At 45.3% G+C, this 22,336-nt stretch overlaps 1 protein-coding gene across 2 annotated transcripts in view; it reads left to right on the forward strand.

Annotated features, from left to right (window-relative positions):
- LOC139581045 (rho GTPase-activating protein 44-like) overlaps nucleotides 1-22,336 on the forward strand; it is a 121,665-nt gene that overhangs the window by 11,165 nt on the left and 88,164 nt on the right. The gene's annotated exons all lie outside the window — the stretch shown is intronic.

Raw genomic sequence — 22,336 nt, forward strand, 5'->3', positions numbered from 1 at the left:
CTACTCCTGTATTGTCTTGGATGTGTGCTTTGGGTCATTGTGCTGTTGGAAGGTGAACCTTCGCCCCAGTCTGAGGTCCCGAGCGCTCTGGAGCAGGTTTTCATCAAGAATCTCTCTGTACTTTGCTCCGTTCATCTTTTCCTTGATCCGGACTAGTCCCCCAGTCCCTGCCTCTGAAAAACATCCCACAGCATGAAGCTGCCACCACCATGCTTCACCGTAGGGATGGTATTGGCCAGGAGATGGAGTGGTGCCTGGTTTCCTCCAGACGTGACGCTCGGCATTCAGGCCAAAGAGTTCCATCTTGGTTTCATTAGACTAGAGAACTCCAAGCGGACTGTAATGTGCCTATTACTGAGGTGTGGCTTCCGTCTGGCCACTCTACCATAAAGGCCTGATTGGTGGAGTGCTGCAGAGATGGTTGTCCATCTCCACAGAGGAACTCTGGAGCTCTGTCAGAGTGACCATCGAGTTCTTGGTCACCTCCCTGACCAAGACCCTTCTCCCTTGATTTCTCAGTTTGGCCGGGCGGCCAGCTCTAGGAACAGTCTTGGTGGTTCCAAACTTCTTCCATTTAAGAATGATGGAGGCTAATACGTTGTTGGGGGCCTTCAATGCAGCAGAAATGTTTTAGTACTATTCCCCAGATCCTGTCTCGGAGCTCTACGGACAATTCCTTCGACCTCATGGCTTGGTTTTTGCTCTGACATGCATTGTCAACTGTGGGACCTTATATAGACAGGTGTGTGCCTTTTCAAATCATGTCCAATCAATTAAGTTTACCACAGGTGGACTCCAATCAAGCACCGAAACTCAATTTTGAGTCTGAATACTTATGTAAATAAGGTATTTCCCTATGTCATTATGGGGTATTGTGTGTTGATTGATGAGGAAAAATATCTATTTAATCCATTTTAAGGCTGTAATGTAACAAAATGTGGAACAAAGTGACAGTGTCTGAATACTTTCTGAATCCACTGTAAAAAAAACCTGACTCTGAAACATTAGTATTTCGTCAACATGTACGAGAAGACGTTGTAACGTATACGCCGGGAGTCAGAAAGCAGGTGCAGAAGGTGAGTTTAATATGGAACAGGTACAAAAGAAAAAACATGGGAAGCGTACTGAACATGAGAGAAAAACAATAACACCTAAGGACTGATGACAACTGAGGGCTAAATAAAGGGGGAATAATCAGGGTTGTGATGAAGTCTAGGTGTGTCTAATAATGGGGCGCAGGTATGCGTAATGATGATTGCTAGGTGTGCGTAATGATGGGTTGCCAGGATGTATAGTTAGTAAATCAAATCAAGTTTCTGACCTTATTTACTTTGTTTTGTCTTTATTTTGTTGGTCAGGGCGTGAGTTGGGTGGGTATTATCTATGTTGTCTGTTTCTATGTGGGGTTTTCTAGTTTGGCCTGATATGGTTCTCAATCAGAGGCAGCTGTCATTCATTGTCTCTGATTGGGAACCATATTTAGGTAGCCTGTTTTCACTGTTGGTTTGTGGGTATTTGTTTCCTGTGTCAGTGTTTGTGCCACACGGGACTGTTTTCGGTTAGATTCTCTTTGTTATTTTGTATTGTGTCATGTTCAGTTGTTTCTATTAAAACATGGACACTTACCACGCTGCGTTTTGGTCCGATCCCTGCTACACCTCCTCTTCAGATGAAGAGGAGGAAATCTGCCGTTACAGCGCCGAATACAACTGTCATGATCGTCTTCTTGACAGAGATTGGACCAAGGCGCAGCGTGTGCAAAATACATCTTCTGTTATTGAGAAGAGAGAGAAAACACAAAACGAACACTATATACAAACTAACAAAACAACAAACGACCGTGAAGCTAAATAACGTAAGTGCACAGACAAGCAACAAACGTTCAACATAGACAACTACCCACCAAAAGCCTACTGCCTATGGCTGCCTTAAATATGGCTCCCAATCAGAGACAATGAATGACAGCTGTCTCTGATTGAGACCCAATCTAGGCAGCCATAGACATAACTAGACAACCTCACTCTTCTCTACCCCATACACATACAACACCCCTAGACTAAACAAAAACACACAAAGACAACCCACCCCAACTCACGCCCTGACCAACTAAATAAATAACAGAAAAAGGAACAATAGGTCAGGAACGTGACATAACCCCCCCCTTAAGGTGCGAACTCCGAGCGCACCAGCATAAAGTCTAGGGGAGGGTCTGGGTGGGCGTCTGTCCACGGTGGCGGCTCTGGCGCTGGTCGTGGTCCCCACCCCACAGTAGTCACTATCCGCTTTCGTAGCCTCCTCCAAATGGCCACCCTCCAAATTAACCCCACCGGACTAAGGGGCAGCACCGGACTAAGGGGCAGCACCGGACTAAGGGGCAGCACCGGACTAAGGGGCAGCACCAGACTAAGGGGCAGCACCAGACTAAGGGGCAGCACCAGACTAAGGGGCAGCACCAGACTAAGGGGCAGCACCAGGATAAGGGGCAGCTCCGGACTGGCTGGCGGATCCTGGCTGGCTGGCGGATCCTGGCTGGCTGGCGGATCCTGGCTGGCTGGCGGATCCTGGCTGGCTGGCGGATCCTGGCTGGTTGGCGGATCCTGGCTGGCTGGCGGATCCTGGCTGGATGACGGCTCTGGCGGATTCTGGCTGGATGACGGCTCTGGCGGATCCTGGCTGGATGACGGCTCTGGCGGATCCTGGCTGGATGACGGCTCTGGCTGGTCATGGCTCGCTGACGGCTCTGGCTGGTCATGGCTCGCTGACGGCTCTGGCTGGTCATGGCTCGCTGACGGCTCTGGCTGGTCATGGCTCGCTGACGGCTCTGGCTGGTCATGGCTCGCTGACGGCTCTGGCTGGTCATAGCTCACTGACGGCTCTGGCTGGTCATGGCTCGCGGAAGGCTCTGGCTGATCCGGTCTGGCGGAAGGCTCTGGCTGATCCGGTCTGGCGGAAGGCTCTGGCTGATCCGGTCTGGCGGAAGGCTCTGGCTGATCCGGTCTGGCGGAAGGCTCTTGCTGATCCGGTCTGGCGGAAGGCTCTGGCTGATCCGGTCTGGCGGAAGGCTCTGGCTGATCCGGTCTGGCGGAAGGCTCTGGCTGATCCGGTCTGGCGGAAGGCTCTGGCTGATCCTGTCTGGCGGAAGGCTCTAGCGGCTCCTGTCTGGCGGAAGGCTCTAGCGGCTCCTGTCTGGCGGATGGCTCTAGCGGCTCCTGTCTGGCGGACGGCTCTGTAGGCTCATGGCAGACGGGCGGCTTTGCAGGCTCATGGCAGACGGGCGGCTTTGAAGGCTCAATACAGACGGGCAGTTCAGGCGCCGCTTGGCAGACGGGCAGTTCAGGCGCCGCTTGGCAGACGGGCAGTTCAGGCGCCGCTTGGCAGACGGGCAGTTCAGACGCCGTTGGGCAGACGGCAGACTCTGGCCGGCTGAGACGCACTGTAGGCCTGGTGCGTGGTGCCGGAACTGGAGGTACCGGGCTAAGGACACGCACCTTCAGGCTAGTGCGGGGAACAACAACAGGGCACACTGGACTCTCAAGGCGTACTATAGGCCTGATGTGTGGTACCGGCACTGGTGGTACCGGGCTGAGGACACGCACAACAGGGCGAGTACGGGGAGAAGGAACAGTGCGTACAGGGCTCGAGACGCACATGAGGCTTGGTGCGTGGTACTGGTGGTACCGGACTGGAGACACGCAACTCAAGGCTAGTGCGGGGAGCAGGGACAGGGCACACTGAGTTCTCAAGGCGCACTATAGGACTGGTGCGTGGTACCGGAACTGGTGGTACCGGGCTGAGGGCACGCACCTCAGGACGAGTGCGGGGAGAAGGATCAGTGCGTACAGGGCTCTGGAGACGCACAGGAGGCTTGGTGCGTGGTGCCGGGACTGGAGGCACTGGGCTGGAGACACGCACCACAGGGAGAGTGCGTGGAGGAGGAACAGGGCTCTGGAGACGCACTGGAAGCCTGGTGCGTGGTGTAGGCACTGGTGGTACTGGCCTGGAGCGGGGAGGTAGCGCCGGAAATACCGGACCGTGCAGGCGTACTGGCTCCCTTGAGCATTGAGCCTGCCCAACCTTACCTGGTTGAATGCTCCCCGTCGCCCGACCAGTGCGGGGAGGTGGAATAACCCGTAGGCGAACCGGGACACCATGCGTAAGGCTGGTGCCATGTAAACCGGCCCGAGGAGACGCACTGGTGGCCAGATATGTAGGACCGGCTTCATGACATCCGGCTCAATACTCAATCTAGCCCTGCCAGTGCGGGGAGGTGGAATAACCCGCACCGGGCTATGCACACGTACAGGAGACACCGTGCGCTCTACTGCGTAACACGGTGTCTGCCCGTACTCCCGCTCTCCACGGTTAGCCTGGGAAGTGGGCGCAGGTCTCCTACCTGCCCTCGGCCCACTACCTCTTAGCCCCCCCCCAATAAACTTTTGGGGTTTACTCACAGGCTTCCTTGCTAGTCGCGTACCCTCATAACTTCGGTTCCTCTCTCCGGTTGCCTCTGCTCTCCTAATCGCCTCCAGCTGTTCCCATGGAAGGCGATCTCTTCCAGCTCGGATCTCCTCCCATGTGTAGCAACCCTTGCCATCCAATACATCCTCCCATGTCCACGAGTCCTGGTTACTTTGCCGCTGTTGTTGGTTCCGCTCACGCTGCTTGATCCATGGTTGGTGGGTAGTTCTGTCACGATCGTCTTCTTGACAGAGATTGGACCAAGGCGCAGCGTGTGCAAAATACATCTTCTTTTATTGAGAAGAGAGAGAAAACACAAAACGAACACTATATACAAACTAACAAAACAACAAACGACCGTGAAGCTAAATAACGTAAGTGCACAGACAAGCAACAAACGTTCAACATAGACAACTACCCACCAAAAGCCTACTGCCTATGGCTGCCTTAAATATGGCTCCCAATCAGAGACAATGAATGACAGGTGTCTCTGATTGAGACCCAATCTAGGCAGCCATAGACATAACTAGACAACCTCACTCTTCTCTACCCCATACACATACAACACCCCTAGACTAAACAAAAACACACAAAGACAATCCACCCCAACTCACGCCCTGACCAACTAAATAAATAACAGAAAAAGGAACAATAGGTCAGGAACGTGACAACAACAAGTGTAGATCTTACCGTGAAATGCTTACTTACGAGCCCTTAACCAACAGTGCAGTTCAAGAAGAGTTAAGAAAATATTTACCAAATAAACGAAATACAAAAATTATAAAAAGTAACAAAATAACATAACAATGACGAGGCTATATACAGGGGGTACCGGTACTGAGTCAGTGTGCGGGGGTACAGGTTAGAGGTCATTTGTACATGTAGGTAGGGGTGTAGTGACTATGCATAGATAATCAACAGCAAGTAGAAGCAGTGTACAAATCAAATGCGGTGGGGGGGTGGGGGTTCAATGTAATAGTCCGGTGGCCATTTGATGAATTGTTCAGTAGTCATATGGCTTGGGGGTAGAAGCTGTTAAGGAGCCTTTTTGTACTAGACTTGGTGCTCCTGTACCGCTTGCCGTGCGGTAGCAGAGAAAACAGTCTATGACTTGGGTGACTGGAATCTCTGACAACTTTATGGGCTTCCCTCTGACACCGCCTATTATATAGGTCTGGATTGCAGGAAGCTTGGCCCCAGTGATGTACTGGTGATGCTGACAGTAACCTTTTCACTGTATGCCAAGCAAAAACCATTGATTACAAAGTTTAACAAACCATACACCTATATGCAGAAGTCTACTTTGAACAATTGCCACCATACATTTTTACTGAAACACATTTAGGAACAGCGAAGATGAAAAGTTTGGTAACAGATGACAGTAAAATCTCCCTCAGTTTTTTATGTGACCACGATTTCCCAAAAAATCTGTTAAATATCTACTCCTAATTATGACTCAAAGATGTCTGCAGAAAAAATGGGGTGTCACCATACAGTTATGGAAGCCAATAGTAAATACACGGTTGAACATGGCACTGACAGGTTGGCATTACTCACTCGGTCCCAGGAGTAGTCTATTGGCACAGTGGAATCCTCCTTACAACATATACACAATCAAATCTCAATCAAAAAAATTCTCTGTGTCACGGAGGCGCTCCGCACTGCTAAAGCTAACTCTCTCTCCTCTGCTCTCATCCTTCTAGACCTATCGGCTGCCTTTGATACTGTGAACCATCAGATCCTCCTCTCCACCCTCTCCGAGCTGGGCATCTCCGGCGTGGCCCACGCTTGGATTGCGTCCTACCTGACAGGTCGCTCCTACCAGGTGGCGTGGCGAGAATCTGTCTCCGCACCACGTGCTCTCACCACTGGTGTCCCCCAGGGCTCTGTTCTAGGCCCTCTCCTATTCTCACTATACACCAAATCACTTGGCTCTGTCATATCCTCACATGGTCTCTCCTATCATTGCTATGCAGACGACACACAATTAATCTTCTCCTTTCCCCCCTCTGATAACCAGGTGGTGAATCGCATCTCTGCATGTCTGGCAGACATATCAGTGTGGATGACGGATCACCACCTCAAGCTGAACCTCGGCAAGACGGAGCTGCTCTTCCTCCCGGGGAAGGACTGCCCGTTCCATGATCTCGCCATCACGGTTGACAACTCCATTGTGTCCTCCTCCCAGAGTGCTAAGAACCTTGGCGTGATCCTGGACAACACCCTGTCGTTCTCAACTAACATCAAGGCGGTGACCCGTTCCTGTAGGTTCATGCTCTACAACATTCGCAGAGTACGACCCTGCCTCACGCAGGAAGCGGCGCAGGTCCTAATCCAGGCACTTGTCATCTCCCGTCTGGATTACTGCAACTCGCTGTTGGCTGGGCTCCCTGCCTGTGCCATTAAACCCCTACAACTCATCCAGAACGCCGCAGCCCGTCTGGTGTTCAACTTTCCCAAGTTCTCTCACGTCACCCCGCTCCTCCGCTCTCTCCACTGGCTTCCAGTTGAAGCTCGCATCCGCTACAAGACCATGGTGCTTGCCTACGGAGCTGTGAGGGGAACGGCACCTCCGTACCTTCAGGCTCTGATCAGGCCCTACACCCAAACAAGGGCACTGCGTTCATCCACCTCTGGCCTGCTCGCCTCCCTACCTCTGAGGAAGTACAGTTCCCGCTCAGCCCAGTCAAAACTGTTCGCTGCTCTGGCACCCCAATGGTGGAACAAACTCCCTCACGACGCCAGGTCAGCGGAGTCAATCACCACCTTCCGGAGACACCTGAAACCCCACCTCTTTAAGGAATACCTAGGATAGGATAAAGTAATCCTTCTAACCCCCCCCCCCTTAAAAGAGTTAGATGCACTATTGTAAAGTGGTTGTTCCACTGGATATCATAAGGTGAATGCACCAATTTGTAAGTCGCTCTGGATAAGAGCGTCTGCTAAATGACTTAAATGTAAATGTAAATGTAAATCAAATTTATTTATATAGCCCTTCGTACATCAGCTGATATCTCGTGCTGTACAGAAACCCAGCCTAAAACCCCAAACAGCAAGCAATGCAGGTGTAGAAACAATCTCTTTTGGTTGTTGACCTACAGTAAGTGAAGTGGCTCGACAGTATCAGAATGATGATAACAGAATGACATCATGGGTCCTTGATCTTTACTATAAAGTAATGCATAGTTATGAATGTCATTCTCTTGTATCCTGAACAGGTACACAAAGGTACAAAAATATCAGTGTCCTCCTTTGCATATTTGGGTATTAATTTACACACATTCTAATGAGCTCCACCCCAAACAGACCGGACCAAATCTATACCAATCATAGACATCTGTGTTTCACAAGTTTGGACATCACAGTACAGCACAGTAGAGTACAGTACAGCACATTACAGTACGGAGCACAGTACAGTAAAGTAAAAAATAGTAAAGTATAGTTCAGTAAAGTAAAGTAAAGTAGATAAGGGTGTAGTTCAGTACAGTACAGTAGGGCACAGTAGAGTACAATACAGTAAAGAAACACAGAGTAGAGTATAGTTCAGTAGAGTAGAGTATATTACGTTGTACTGTACTCTAATCGTATGTGCTGTATTAAACTCTACTTTTCTTTACGGTAACCTACTCTATTGTGCTTTACTGTACTGTACTGTACTGTACTGTACTGTGGTTTTTGACTACTATGCTTTCCCATTGTGGGCAATTCAATTGCAGTCATTTTGTTAAAGATTTTTTGGTTCCTCTGTTACCGATTTGGTAACGGAGTGACATGTTTTAATCACTTAATAATTCATACAGTGCCAGTCAAAAGTTTGGACACACCTACTCATTCCAGGGTTTGTCTACATTGTAGAATAATAGTGAAGACCTCAAAACTATGAAATAATGAATATGGAATCAAACTTTTGACTGGTACTGTAAATAAAATTGCTATCAGTAGAAACACTATAACTAGTGTAGGTCTACCTTTACTTGTTACTTTTGTGAACTTTCATAACCCTCCCTCATGAGGGAGAGAAATTAGAAAATGTCTTAAAGATATGTGGGTTTTTGGTAACAGAATGACAAGATGCTGTGCTTTAAAAAAAATGCTAGCGGCCATGACTGATGGCAAACAAGGGTTGTCTTGAGGGTGTGGTTTGATGTGGATGTTTCGTGGATGTGTCTTTGCCATTCAATCAAAACTAACAAGGCCAGTAGTGAGTACAGCGAGGTAAGCTAAGTTGGCTTTGCTATGGAGAGAACAAAGTTTTGAAGTTGAGGACTTCTCCCCTGCTAACTGATTCGCCATCTCAAGATGGTCAGCTAATTCAGTTCTATGTGTAGGCTAAAGCCTGCGCTGACCTTAACCAAGCTGACTGCAGCTAGCAAGCATAGCTTGGTGATAGCTGAAGCTGGCCATCCGATCTAGCTGATATTTCTCTCTAAAATCAGTTATGGCAAGATTGCAAGAGCCAGTGTCTGGAATATATATATTCCTATATATATATATATGTTTCATAAGACACTCGTTTTAAACACCTTGCTACGAAAGCAGCTTGCAACTTAGTTTCAACGTTTCATCACGCCCTGTAAATACATGTTACCGTGGAAACAGTATCAACTCCAAGTTGAATGCCCGGTCTTGAGTCGGCTCCGCTGTCCTACAACACAATATTCTATAACTGGCTAGTTTTGCCTTGTCTCCTCTCTCCTTATGTCCGCTGTCAGATCGTCCAGCAGGCAGAGTTCAATAACTACAGGCAGATGTGAGATGCAGGAGGATGGCACTCTTCTCACACCACTCTGTAGTCTACTGACCAATTCAAAGCTTCCTCCAGGAAGTAGCTTTGCATCGGTCACTAGCCTACAGAGTAATATGAAAAGAGTGACGATAACAGTGATGCACCAATTGCTGAGCTTATGTAAATAACAAAGTGTTTTGATAACTTTAAAGTGTAACAGAATAAACCATACTTCACATAATACTGTAGAAGCAGTGTTCTGCTTATATAAAGAATACTCCTATATCCGACCCAGCTCCTATATCACAGAGGGAGGGAGAGAGAGAAAGACTGTCACCATACAGTCATGGAAGCCAATAGTAAATACACGGTTGAACATAACATAATCAGAGAACCTGATTCGCAGCTAATTCACAAGGGACACATGCCAGCATGGCACTGACTGGTTGGCATTACTCACTTGGCCCCAGCAGTAGTCTAATGGCACAGTGGAAGGAAGGGTGCACCTCCTTACCACATACAAGACACACATATACAGTGCCTTTGGAAGGTATCCAGACCCCTTGACTTTTACAGCCTTATTCTAAAAGGATTTTTTTTTTTTAAGAAATCCTCAGCAATCTACACACAATACCCCATAATGACTAAGCGAAAACAGGTTTTTAGAAATGTTTGCACATTTATAAAGATTCAAAACAGAAATAACTTATTTAGATGCGTATTAAGACCCTTTGCTATGAGACTCGAAATTGAGCTCCGGTGCATCCTGTTTCCATGGATCATCCTTGAGATGTTTCTTCAACTTGATTGGTTGGACATGATTTGGAAAGGCACACACCTGTCTATTTAAGGTCCCACAGTTAACAGTGCATGTCAGCACAAAAACCAAGCCATGAGGTCGAAGGAATTGTCCGTAGAGCTCCGAGACAGGATTGTGTCGAGGCACAGATCTGTGGAAGGATAATAAAACATTTCTGCAGCATTGAAGGTCCACAAGAACACAATGGCCTCCATCATTCTTAAATGGAAGAAGTTTGGAACCACCAAGACTCTTCCTAGAGCTGGCCACGCGGCCAAACTGAGCAGTCGGGGGAGAAGGGCCCTGGTCAGGGAGGTGACCAAGAACTCGATGGTCACTCTGACAGAGCTCTAGAGTTCCTCTGTGGAGATGGGAGAACCTTCCAGAAGGACAACCATCTCTGCAGCACTCCACCAATCAGGCCTTTATGGTAAAGTGGCCAGACGGAAGCCACTCCTCAGTAAAAGGCACATGACAGCCCACTTGGAGTTTGCCAAAAGACACTTAAAGACTCTCAGACCATGAGAAACAAGATTCTCTGGTCTGATGAAACCAAGATTGAACTCTTTGTTATGAATGCCCTGCGTCACTGTAACGGCTTTCGTCTTCCTCCTCTGACGAGGAGTAGTAGGAAGGATCGGAAGACCAATGCGCAGCGTGGTACGTATCCATATTTATTAGAATACTTTTCAAGAATGAACAAAAACAATAAACTGACGAAAACCAACGAAGCTACAGTCCCGAACTAGTGAACACAGAAAAACCAGGAACACACGAACAGGAACAATCACCCACAAAACACACTACAAAACAGGCTACCTAAATATGGTTCCCAATCAGGGACAACGATTGACAGCTGCCTCTGATTGAGAACCATATCAGGCCAAACACAGAAAACCAACACAGAAATAGAAAACATAGATTACCCACCCAACTCACGCCCTGACCACACTAAAACAAAGAAAATACAAAAGAACTATGGTCAGAACGTGACAGTCACATCTGTAGGAAACCTGGCACCATCCCTACGGTGAAGCATGGTGTTTGCAGAATCATGATGAGGGGATGTTTTTCAGCGGCAGGGACTGGGAGACTAGTCAGGATCGAGGCAAAGATGAATGGAGCAAAGTACAGAGAGATGCTTGATGAAAACCTGCTCCAGTGCTCTCAGGACCTCAGACTGGGGGCGAAGGTTCACCTTCCAACTGGACAACGACCCTAAGCACACATCCAAGACAATGCAGGAGTGGCTTCGGGAGAAGTCTCTGAATGTACTTGAGTGGCCCAGCAAGAGCCCGGACTTGAACCTGATCGAAAATCTTTGGAGAGACCTGAAAATAGCTGTGCAGCAACGCTCCCCATCCAACCTGACAGAGCTTGAGATGATCTGCAGAGGGGAATGGGAGAAACTCCCTAAAGACAGGTGTGCCAAGCTTTTAGCGTCATACCCAGGAAGACTTGAGGCGATAATCGCTGCCAAAGGTGCTTCAACAAAGTACTGAGTAAAGGGTCTGAATGCTTATGTAAATGTGGTATTTCAGTTTTTGTTTCTCATAAATTAGCAAAAAATTCTAAAAACTGTTTTTGCTTTGTCATTATAGGGTATTGTGTGTAGACTGATGAGGGAAAAAACAATTGAATCAATTTTAGAATAAGGCTGTAACCTAACAAAATGTGGAAATAGTCAAAGGGTCTGAATACTTTCCGAAGGCACTGTACACACAGCACTGATTACATTATCAGTAGTGGTTTGTTGAATTCCAGGACAGATAGTATTTTTACCATTGACCAGATCAAATGTGGCCAACCTGATTCAAGTGTCCTCCATTAATCTGAAGCGAGACTGGAGTCAAGCCCCTGCCTCAGCCTTCTGTAACAGCTCCTGATATGGGGTTACCACAACGCTACTGAACAACAAATCCACCAGATTCTGTACATAGCCTGTGAATGAAATAAAATATAATTAAGTGATAATACGCTCGAAGCCGGTGTTTGGAGGATATATTGGCATGGGCATTGTTAGGCCCAAGACGAAGTACCAATATCATCCAAACACCGGTTTCAAGGGCATTATATTATTATATACAGCAGGTTACCAACATATTAAAATAATGATTATTCATACTAAAATAATGCATCTCCAAGCTGGCTACATCCTATGATTATCTAGCAAGCTAGTATCCAATTAAGTGCCAGCTCTGTATTGAACATAAATGCCATAGGTTGCAGTTAGCCTATTGGTAGCTAGCTAGCTAAAGTGCGATATGCACATCTTTCTCTGACATGCTACATCACATTACACGTTAGCTAGATGTATTTCACTTGCTCCAGTATCATTCCCCTTTAATCAAATCAAATCAAATTGTATTGTATTGGTAATATACACATGGTTAGTAGATGTTTTTGCAAGTGTAGCGAAATGTTTGTGCTTCTAGTTCTGACAGTGCAGCAATATCTAACAGGTAATATCTAACAATTCCACAACAAATACCTAATGGAATATGGAATGGAATAAATATAAATATATGGATGAGCAATGACAGAGCGTCATAGACTAAGATGCAATAGATAGTATAGAATACAGTATATACACATGAGATGAGTAATGCAAGATATGTAAACATTATTCAAGTGCCATTATTAAAGTGACTAGTGTTCCATTTATTAAAGTGGCCAATCAATGATTTCAAGTCTGTATGTAGGCAGCAGCCTCTCTGTGCTAGTGATGGCTGTTTAACAGTCTGATGGCCTTGAGATAGAAGCTGTTTTTCAGTCTCTCGGTCCCAGCTTTGATGCACCTGTACTGACCTCGCCTGCTGGATGATAGCTGTGTGAACAGGCAGTGGCTCGGGTGGTTGTTGTTCTTGAGGATCTTTTTGGCCTTCCTGTGACATCGGGTGCTGTAGGTGTCCTGGAGGGCAGGTAGTTTGCCCCCTGTGATGCGTCGTGTAGACCGCACCACCCTCTGGAGAGCCCTGCGGTTGTGGGGCGGTGCAGTTGCCGTACAAGGCGGTGATACAGCCTGACAGGATGCTCTCAATTGTTCATCTGTAAACGTTTGTGAGGGTTTTAGGTGACAAGCCAAATTTCTTCAGCTTCCTGAGGTTGTAGAGGCGTTGTTGCGCCTTCTTCACCACCCTGTCTGTGTGGGTGGACCATTTCAGTTTGTCAGTGATGTGTACGCCAAGGAACTTAACTTTCCACCTCATCAGTGGTATCATAGCTAGCCTCGCTAGCATGATCAAATAATGTTGTACGTGTTGGATGTAATCCATTCCTGGCCATCTGGCAATATTGTTGAAATGCATTGGAAGTTTTCACCAACTTTATGGATGCCCATTCTCACTCCTATTTGCTGAGCGAAATGTGTGTGCGTTGCACCCATATGCAGACTTGGCAACAAATGTCCACATGGCAGCTGGGGGCGTGTAGTCTCTGGTCAATTTGGCATCATTGGCAAACATGGGCATGTAAGTAATCCATACGAACTCACTAACAAAACTCAGTTTTGGACGAGACTGATTCTATAACCAAAGTTATCCTATTTACACTTTGTAGTCAATTTTGACACTCAAATTAATGTTTCTGACTCATATCGATGTCACTTACCTGTAGGCCGTTTTAAACCAGAGAAGTTGGTTCTGAGGGGCAGTTGACTTTTAAACCTACAGAAGGCAAGTAATTTATGCAAAACTAAATATAAATGTTGATATTAGTTGGCAGGGGCCTTTACCTTTTAATACTTTTTCTAGTAGATGTTTTTAAGACCCCCTTTCCATCTGTGTGACCAGAAATCAAAGCCTTTGCTTATTCCAGGATGGAAAATGGTAGGAAAACGTATCTATGCCTTCATTTCCACAAAATATAGACTCTTAGCTTTCGTTTGACACCACATTTTATATGCTCCTATAAACTTCACATGTTGGTGCTCATGGGTGCTTTTTCATGGAAATTACCTGTTGTAAAAATAGACGCTAGGCTAATTGTTGCCTGTTGGGATTGGGAGTAAATATGAATCCCACTCTGTGACCACATGCTCTTTCCAGTACGTTGACATCTAACTCAGAGTTTTCACATACGCTATACTGGAGTTTCGACTGCTGCCAAAGCTGTCAGACAAAGTCCAAAAGAAAATACATCACATCATGGTCCTCCTGTCGTTATCACCTCATTCAAATGGGAACATAAACATTTCAAATGCATTAATGGGATCTCTGGTTCCTAGTAGTGTTTTCACTCTCTTCTGTTATTAGATTAGTCGAAGGTAACGCTTTACATTATGTTCTTAATGTAATGTAGAAGCATTGTTATTACTATGGTAATATTACATTGCTACAGAATATAGAAGGAGGGGTCTTTATTCAACTTTCTGTTATAACAAAAAAAAATGACATTCAATACAATGCAATAACAAAGCAATTACATTGATGAGGTTTTATGAGTAATCAACAGTGTCTACTCCCTCTGTTCTTATCTCATTGCAGTTCATAAACATTCTCATAAAGCAATTGTGCTTGCATGGTCAAAAAAATCTCCTTCTCCCGCCCTCTCCAATCCAGCAGTGTAACAGTGAGGAATAATGGATGGAATTATAAATTAGGCTGATGTAGGAGAGAGAGGCCCTCCTCATTATATTCACATTAGCTTTATGCTCCTCTCAGGGAGCGCTCAAATCATTCCCCGCGTTCTAATGGGCAAGATTCTTCTTCTTTCATGCCCCTTTCCCTCCTCATATCCATCCTCCAAGGTCGTTTTTTCATTCGCTGTAATTGTGGCCTTTGCCCGACACACTATACCCCCCGTGGAGTGACATTCACTGAGCCTAATCTTCTCGGAAACAGGGAAATTGGCCAGTAGAGTTGGCTGCCTGGGTAGATAGTCATTGGTTTATTTTTCCTTTTACAGGGCTTTTTTTGAAGACTGAGGCTACGGATCCGGAGGTAACCGCCCCTGACATTGATTCAGCTTTGATTTAACTTTATTAAACGAGGACCATTCTCCAGCGTAGCTAGTTCTCTGGGCAGCCAAATGAGTAGAGCAGAGAATCCTGCATATGCGCAGAAGTTTCGGACCTCTAGCTGTTGGGAAGAGATGTCCTGGGAAGTCGGATCCGCAGCCACTCCGCTTTTGAAAATGGGGACCATTGTGACTGTGACTGATTGTGACCATTGTGACTGTGACTGATTGTGACCATTGTGACTGATTGTGACTGTGACTGAATGTGACTGTGACTGATTGTTTTGAGACTATTACATACGTGGGGGTTACAGACATTTCTGGGGAGTCACCGATATCTATTGTACAATTGGGTCACCTGTATAAAGGATAAAGTAAGGCCTACATTGAATCAGTCCGAGCATTAACCCGCGATAGCCGATACAGTTTTTTGGCTGTGTCGGAGGTGTAACTGCATTAGAGCTGTCAAATCGGTGAGTGGATACTTTTGTGGTCATTGTCACGAAGCCACCCCCGTCCCACTCATGTTTCAGAACAAGAAAGTGTAGCCTAAATAGAAATAATGACACTCAAATTGAAAATCATTAAACTAAATAATGAGGATTTCTATCAGGGGCGGCAGGTGGTTAGAGCGTTGGGCCAGTAACCGAAAGGTTGCTACATCGAATCTCCGAGCAGACAAGGTAAAAATCTGTCGTTCTGCCCCCGAACAAGGCAGTTAACCCACTGTTCCTAGGCCGTCATTGTAAATAAGAATTTGTTCTTTAACTGACTTGCCTAGTTAAATAAAGGTTAAATAAAAAATCTGCCTAATTGAGGTGCAGGCGTGTGCACATGTCTAACTGTATGTCTACGTGTGTCTAGATTTAGTACGTATTGTATGATTGTGGGTGTGTGTGTGTATTATAGATGTCTAAATAACCTCTAACACTATTCTTCCTACCTTTGACTGGAGTTTGCTTTATAACCCCCCCAGGTCACTTGATCCATATGGGATCAGGATGCCAAACCTCCTCTCCTCACCCAGCTGTCAGAGGGTGTGGCCACAGCGACCATGTAACCTACACTACTATACCTGCCTGTTAAACTTTAATGGCAAGTCAAACCTCAGTGGCTCAGGTGTCACCCATGCCAGCCGCTGGGTGAGACAGGGGCCAGGGGTGAGCTGTGGGGTACTGGGTAGGTCTATGGAGGAGAGGAGAGGAGGACTGGAGCAGGCACAGGACTGGCATAGGCCTATAACTGGCACAGCCTTTGAGGAGCTGAACTGTAGTGTGACCCAGGTCAGCCATGAGTGGTTGTGTAATACAGTGAGTGGATGTGCGGCAGAATCAAAATTACTTTACTTAAATATAGCAATTATGCAGAGACAGTAGATTGCTATTACAAAACCATGATATGTCAACCTGTCTCTATTTTGTTGACATTCTATATTCAACACTGCTGCTTTATCTCTGAGAACCCTGAGGTAGGTATAAACACTGCCTTGTAGTTGCAGTATTTTGGAAGTGGCTTCCTTTAGGCCTTTTACTTATGGCTATCTCAGACCAGCATCACTCTTGAGTGTTAAATTGCTGCCAGTCAGTGACCCACTGTAGAGTGCCTCAAAGGTAAGGGCTACTGAACTGTTCCCTTGCGGCTGGAATGACTGTCTTGATAGTGGCCTGTAGAGAGAGAGGGAGAGAGAGAGCGAGATAGAGAGGCAGAGAAAGTGGGAGGGAGAGCGAGAGGGAGAGTAAAGATATCAGTGTGAAAAGTGGCATTCTGGGAAGGGGAGTCCACTACAAAAGGCTGGCTAAGGGGTATGAAGCCTTGGCTCTCTGGTGGGAGTTACAGTATCACAACACTTTTATTTTTATTTATTTTATTTAACCTTTATTTAACTAGGCATGTCAGTTAAGAACAAATTCGTATTTACAATGACGACACTAGGGATGGGCAATAGAGGAGAGCGAGATAGAGAGGGATGGGAAATAGAGAGAGAGAGAGAGGGATCGTCTGAGGATGCCTGAAGGGAAACAGCAGTTGGCTGAAAGAAATCCTCCCCTTCATTTCCTGCCTCCCTCTCCGGAGCGTATGTCTCCCCTCAGTGCAGCATTAATTAACCCCTTCAATGAGTCGCTAGGTTTTGCTGTCGAATATCACTTTAATAGGCCCCAGACCACACGCTCTCATTTCCGGACAGGAATTCCATGGCAACAGTTGATTAATTCGCATAGGAGGCCTCAGTAGTGATGTAAAAATGTTGCATTCATGCGATATTTCGCCTATTTGAACAACATTATCGACAGTATCAGCTGGGGGAAATCATCATCCATGAGCATACTTCTGATTTATTTTATCATCTTTCCTACCACAACAGATTATGTTCTTTAATGTAGGATGTCATTTGAACAACAAAGTAGTGTGAAATAGGCTGTTATGGACCTTGGAATACCTCTATTTTATATTCCATAATTTAATAATTTAAATCAATGCAGAATTTGATTTAAATAATGCTGGAATTGCGTTGAGGGGAGCAATGTGCAGGACTGGACTGTGTCTTTCCAGGCCTGCGAGTGACTGTGCTAGCTGTGTCTTGCTGTGCAGAGATAGAAAACATTGTTACGAGCTAGCTCTTCCTGAAATTAACCAGAGACTTCCCTTCCCGACAGGGGCCTCACACACCTTGTAAAGAACAGCATCATAGCTAATGCGCTAACTGAGCTCAGTTCTGCAACACAAAGTACTTCTTCATAATAAACTAACATAATTGGACAGCGCTGCGCGAGCAGAGCTAAGTGCCCTTTAAAAAATAAATGCTAATCGACTCTTTTCTTTTTTGGATTGTAATGCTATTAGATTGGACGCGGAGACACTGTAAACTAGGCCACCGGCACCCTGTCAGACTCCACTGTCTCAGCTTTTCTTTTCTTTCTCTTCCCTCCACTTTTTAATAAGACTGGGTCGAATACTAAAATAACTGCTCTTGTTTTGTCCTTTTTTTATACATCCTCATCAGGATTGTATATTGCCCCACACAAAGTGAACTTCCAATTAGTGTCTTTAAATCAACATGGTGGCTAACTCCACACTAAATCCTGCAACAAGACAGGATGATTAATTGTTCATATTATAGCAATACTTTAGGCCATTTGCTTCAGTCTTATGACCAATGCGCCCTCTAGTGGCCTCATGGGTGGAATGTTATTAGTATTTTTCATAATTTCATAATTAATCAACATTAAAAATCTGATGTTTCTATGTCAAACAGTTTTGTTATATTTCAGTCTTTTGTGATGTATATAAAGTGCAATATTGCAGATGCAAACTCTAAATTTGATACAATTCAACACTATATCTGACATGATACAGGTATCTTCGTTTTTAAAAACCCATAACCATGTGTGTGAGGTGTATACTTTTGTTTCAAAGTAGATTTGTTTAAGACTACCAAGAAACACTTTGTGTGACCCTGATTTAGCCGGCTGCAGTAAAAGGCTAAAGAACTAAGTTACGTATTGTCTGTGACACTGTGTGCACCATGTTAATGACTTTCCTGTATAAGAAACTGCCACCTCTTGTATTGTGTTGGAGGAAAAATGCAGTGGGTGACACTGACAGCCAGACAGACAGTTCAGGAATGGGCGTGGCACACACACACCTACACACCCGTGACAAGTGACGACACCCACATCCTCTTACAGTATCACAAGTAAACGGGTGTGCTCTTACAGGTAACCAGAGAGAGAGCGATATGACTTGGCTAACCCTCACAGGCACCCTCTGTGTTTGTGAATTGTTGATGTTCCCTGCACCGACAAGGCAGCAAGGCAGTGGAGCTTATTTTAGCTCATGGACTTCAGTTGCCCTCTTTCTCTCTCTCCAAAAGTTTGTCTGCAAGCATCGCACAGCACCAATCATCCCTGCAACTCAGAGATTAAAGTCTTTGATGAAACATAAAGATGTTGCTCATGGAGTGATATGACATGATATGTCTCTATAATGAGCCAGCGCACAACAGGAGCAATGTTAGCCCAGATTCTGGCTTCTTTCAAGCTCTAAAAGCCGTCTTCTACCCCGCTCAACAGCTTTTTACAAGGAGTTTGGGTCTTTGTTGCCTCCCACTGCGAACATTTTCAGATCAGATAGAGGTAGATGGAGGTTGAAGGGGAGATCAAACTCTTGCACTAACAGAGCTACCTGTTTACCGCTCTATGTGATAGACAGGGTCACGGGTTAAAGGATGTCTTTGCACCCTAGGTGAACAAACAGGAACATACCAACAACAAAGCGTCAAATGAGACATAATATAGAGTGGCTCGAGTGAATGACGTGCGTGTGCATGTGTGAATAACTGATTGCAGTGATGATCTCTGCCAGCTAAATCCCTGGTTCATTGATCTCTGGATAGCTAGCTGGTTGGAAATTGATACAGGCCATTTCCCCTGTGTCCACACTGGTTTTATAGCAGTGAATATCTTTGTCACAGAGTGGCGATTTTAGCATGGAAATCTTGGTGGGGCAAACTCCCCCCAAAATGTTTAGATGCATGCCAGCAAAGCCACTACACAACACAACACTAAACAATACATTAATTGCACTATAACGCCGACAAGCGGTGCCCACAAACTGTTAGGGCCTACATAAAGCTGTCCCAACAGCAGAGCTTTCTTTTCAGCACTATGGAGTGAATCCTTACCACCGGTACACCTGGTTATCAGCGGAGCCTTGTCTGGCAGCGAAACAATTCATTCAGCCTAATTTACTGCCTTTTTAAAAAACATAGCTGATATGGCTGACAAAGGAAGGCACATGGGCTACTAACAGCTAACTAACACAACATACACTTAGTATTACTTTCTTAGCTACAGTATACATATCTCCCTGGCATATTACATAATTTATGCAGCAGCATATAATACATTCTTGGACTCACCTTGTTGTAATGTGCTCACTTGAACAGGAAGGTGGCGCGGCGGTCCTTCGTGGGCAAATTATGTCATCAAAGAAAGAGAACAATTTATATTCCCAGTCTGAGCTTGTTTATTCCCGACTTCCCAGTTGCAATGCTTGCAGTTAGCGATTCCTTCCAAACCACTCATTGTTGAATTTGCGATTTCCAACTTGTTGTGTAATGTTTATGTCCAATGGCCGATGAGCACCGATACATTTTATCTATAATTAATCTTCATTATTTTTCTTCATATGACAAGGATCAAAAAGGATTTGCCAGTAGATTGTCAACGTGATTCATGATGATGACTGCTAGCTAAGATTTTGAAAGTAAGATGTTGACATGATCAGTCCAATCAAAGCTACTGTACATATAACGTGATTTGACGTCATTTTATCTGTGGCTAATGACCTTGAGCCTTCGTGGAAGGGCACTACTAATGTAACTATATGGCAGGACCCAGAGGGCTAGAATTTTCGATGTCAACCCTTACTAGGGACTGGTGACGTAGTTTCCCCATGAGTGACAGAACACTGAGCCAATCACAGTGCAACTCTCCTATTTTCTGATTTGTTTAACACTTTTTTGGTTACTACATGACTCCATATGTGTTATTTCATTGTTTTGATGTCTTCACTATTATTCTACAATGTAGAAAATAGTAACAATTAAGAAAAAGCCTTGACTGAGTAGGTGTGTCCAAACTTTTGAGTGGTACTGTACATGACACTGTAATAGATGTCCCAGTGTTTGTCAACAGGTATGCCGTGTGGTGTATATTTCTGCCTCAATATACAGTATTTATGTAGCCTACATGTGTGCATAATGTGCCAAATATTGATTTAGTGCATTATTATAGGGTAAGTGTTAGAATAAGCCGCCTCAATATTTTTAGCAATAGGTGATAATATCTCATAGGAACTGATCCGTCGTCAGTATTGAGGATACCAGTGTTTGTCAACAGGTATCCTGTGTGGTGTGTCTCAATCTGTTATAGGTACAATATTTAAGGGTATTTAAGGATAGGCCTTTCCTTGGTTTGTGATGCAGACATTCTAGTCCCACTGAAGAAACCTGGGCCCAGTTTCCCAAGGTCATCGTTATAACCTTCATAAGAGCATCGTCAAACCTCCAACCTCTTTCCCAAAACCATCATTACTAAAGTTGCACTTAAAAAGGCTTGTTATTTAACGACAGCCTCAGACCACTCATAGAACAGCTAAGTGCATCGTGAGATGCTTTTTTGCACTACCATGTCACTTTATATACAGAAGATCTCCGCTAAACACAAACTCGAGATGTTTCTGTCTTTCTGTACGACAGATAACTTCATAACGAATCTGACTACAAATACAATGCCTTTGCAATTGTTACAAACAAGCGAAGGATATAAAGATGATTGTCTTAAAAGATTAATACAGTATAGGCTACATAGACCTACAGTTGAAGTCGGAAGTTTACATACACCTTAGCCGAATACATTTAAACTCAGTTTTTCACAATTCCTGACATACAAATTCCCTGTCTTAGGTCAGTTAGGATCACCACTTTATTTTAAGAATGTGAAATGTCAGAATAATAGTAGAGAGAAGGATTTATATCAGCTTTTATTTCTTTCATCACATTCCCAGTGGGTCAGAAGTTTACATACACTCAATTAGTATTTGGTATCAGGTCTGTTCAACGCTGGTCCGACCAATCTGATTCCACGCGTCAAGACTGCTTCGATCACGTGGATTGGGATATGTTCCGCATTGCGTCCAGCAACAATATTGACGAATACGCTGATTCGGTGAGCGAGTTCATTAGAAAGTGCTTTGACGATGTCGTACCCACAGCAACGATTAAAACATTCCCAAACCAGAAACCGTGGATTGATGGCAGCATTCGCGTGAAACTGAAAGCGCGAACCACTGCTTTTAACCAGGACAAGGTGACCGGAAACATGACCGAATACAAACAGTGTAGCTATTCTCTCCGCAAGGCAATCAAACAAGCTAAGTCCCAGTATAGAGACAAAGTAGAGTCGCAATTCAACAGCTCAGACACAAGAGGTATGTGGCAGGGTCTACAGTAAATCACGGATTACAAAAAGAAAACCAGCCCCGTCGCGGACCAGGATGTCTTGCTCCCAGACAGGCTAAATAACCTTTTTGCTCGCTTTGAGGAGAATACAGTGCCACTGACACGGCCCGCTACCAAAACCTGCGGGCTCTCCTTCACTGCAGCCGAGGTGAGTAAAACATATAAAAGTGTTAACCCTCGCAAGGCTGCAGGCTCAGACAGCATTCCCAGCCGCGTCCTCAGAGCATGCGCAGACCAGCTGGCTGGTGTGTTTAAGGACATATTCAATCAATCCTTATCCCAGTCTGCTGTTCCCACATGCTTCAAGAGGGCCACCATTGTTCCTGTTCCCAAGAAAGCTAAGGTAACTGAGCTAAACGACTACCGCCCCGTAGCG

Source organism: Salvelinus alpinus, chromosome 7 (genome assembly GCF_045679555.1).
Source record: "Salvelinus alpinus chromosome 7, SLU_Salpinus.1, whole genome shotgun sequence".
Lineage (NCBI taxonomy): Eukaryota > Metazoa > Chordata > Actinopteri > Salmoniformes > Salmonidae > Salvelinus > Salvelinus alpinus.